Below are 2,376 nucleotides of genomic sequence, written 5' to 3' on the forward strand. Positions count from 1 at the left end.
GATTTTTTTTAATCTGTGCAATCATGTATCGTTACAAAAATTAAGTGACAACAATCATAGCAGTAAAGACTACAGATGAACGTCTATTGTTGGAAATGTTATAGCTGCAGATCTGTAGCTCGCATCTGAAACAAGAGGCCCAGGGGCCACATCGCTCACCTGAGCAATTGGCTAGAAAAAAAGCACATATCAGATCAGAACTGAAAGTTTACTGAGGGTGGGGAGGGGGGGAGGGAGGGGGCTTGAATTTTAACCCCCCAGGGGGTCATGATTTGAACAAACTAGAATCTAATACCTGAGGATGATTCCCTATAAATATCACTAAGCATGGCTTTGAAGTACTTGAAAAGAAGATTTTAAAAGGTTTCCCTAAATATTCCTATTTAAAACTTTTATCGGCCATTTGGCCCCACCCTACCCCCGGGGGTCATGATTTGAAGAAACTTGAATCTACACTACCTGGGGACGATTCCACAAGAGTTTCATCTTTCCTGTCTCAATGGTTCTTGAGAAGAAGATTTTTCTTATATATTCCTATGTAAAACTTTGATCGGCCATTTTGGCCCCACCCTACCCCTGGGGGTCATGATTTGAACAAATCTGAATCTACACTACCTGAGGATGATTACATATGAGTTTCATCTTTCCTGGCCAAGTGGTTCTTGAGTAAAAGATTTTTAAAGATTTTTCCTATATATTCCTATGTTAAACTTTGATCGGCCATTTTGGCCCCACCCTACCCCCGGGGGTCATGATTTGAACAAACTTGAATTTACACTACCTGAAGATGATTCCACATGAGTTTCATCTTTCCTGGCCCAGTGGTTCTTGAGGAGAAGATTTTTAAAGATTTTTCCTATATATTCCTATGTAAAACTTTGATCGGCCATTTTGGCCCCACCCTACCCCCGGGGGTCATGATTTGAACAAACTTGAATTTACACTACCTGAGGATGATTCCACATGAGTTTCATCTTTCCTGGCCCAGTGCTTCTTGAGAATAAGATTTTTTAAAAATGCCATTATTTTTTCTCTAATTCATAATTATCTCCCCTTGGAAAAGGGCGTGGCCCTTCAATTGAACAAACTTGAATCCCCTTTACCCAAGGATACTTTGTAGCAAGTTTGGTTGAAATTGGCCCAGTGGTTCTTGAGAAGAAGATGAAAATGTGAAAAGTTTACAACAACGACAACGACGACAACGACAGACAACGGACAAATTTTGATCAGAAAAGCTCACTTGAGCCTTTGGCTCAGGTGAGCTAAAAAGGGATGAACGACCAGAGAGCTACAGTGCCACCCACTGAAAAAAGTGGCTGAAAAGGTGCTGTTTTTCGATTTTTTTCTCTTTATATTTCAAAATATTACAAACCACATCTTTCTAACATATTATTTTACTACTTCTACAAGAAATCTGCATGTCAAAGTCTTGTTACCTAATATGGCAGTATAAATAGGAGAAATAAAGGGGGCGTACAAGTCGTGGACAATCTCCTGCTCTGAGACAATATGTTTCTCAATTTTCAAAATTCTCGGAAAAGTTATATTTTTCTAAAATTCTGTTCTCAGTAATGCCATCTCCAAAACATTTTGTTGTTTTGTTTTACTGAACGACTTATCATTTGACAATCTTGATTTCAAAGTTGAGAGTTAAGCATATTTAGTGGAAAATGGGTTTATTAGAACCATAAAAGATGAATTTTGAACATGAATGGGTCAATGATGGGAACGTAAATGTGAAATCTATTTCATTTGTCCAAAAAATGGAATCTGAACCCATTCTATATAAAATCGAACATTTCCGAAAAAAACCCTTCAACAAACCAGTTCATTTACATCACACTGACAGACATCGATAATGCATTTACATGTACTTCGTAGCGTAGTGGTTAACGCGGTCGGTCAAATAAAAGATTAAAAAAAACGCGGTCGGTCTTGCACCAATTGCAAATCCTGCGCTATGGAGAGAGTTCGAATCATACGTGAAGCTTTCTCTTTTTTAGTTTTCACATATCTTAAAAACATGAGTTAAAAATAAATTATTAAAAAATTTAAAACAATGAAATACAGAATTAAATGTGTAAAAGATTATATAGACCATATACTAGTAATTTTGATAACTATAGCTTTCTTGAACTTTGAGAATTGATAAATGTCTTTTCTCAGAGCGGGTGATTGTCCTCGCCTTGTACGCCTCCGTTCTTTTCGATGGTCACAATTTCAGACCCACTAGGGTTATTAACAACAGTTTTGGGAACTGTTTTGTTGTGGCAAGGAACACAGGGTCAGTAAAATTTTGGGATGGCAGCATAAATAAACGGAGAAATAAATCGAGAAACCTTTTGTGTGCTCAATATATATGTATATATACATGTA

This window comes from Saccostrea cucullata, unplaced genomic scaffold (assembly GCF_032062105.1).
Source record: "Saccostrea cucullata isolate Sc308-1 unplaced genomic scaffold, CSIRO_AGI_Scuc_v1 ctg289, whole genome shotgun sequence".
NCBI lineage: Eukaryota > Metazoa > Mollusca > Bivalvia > Ostreida > Ostreidae > Saccostrea > Saccostrea cuccullata.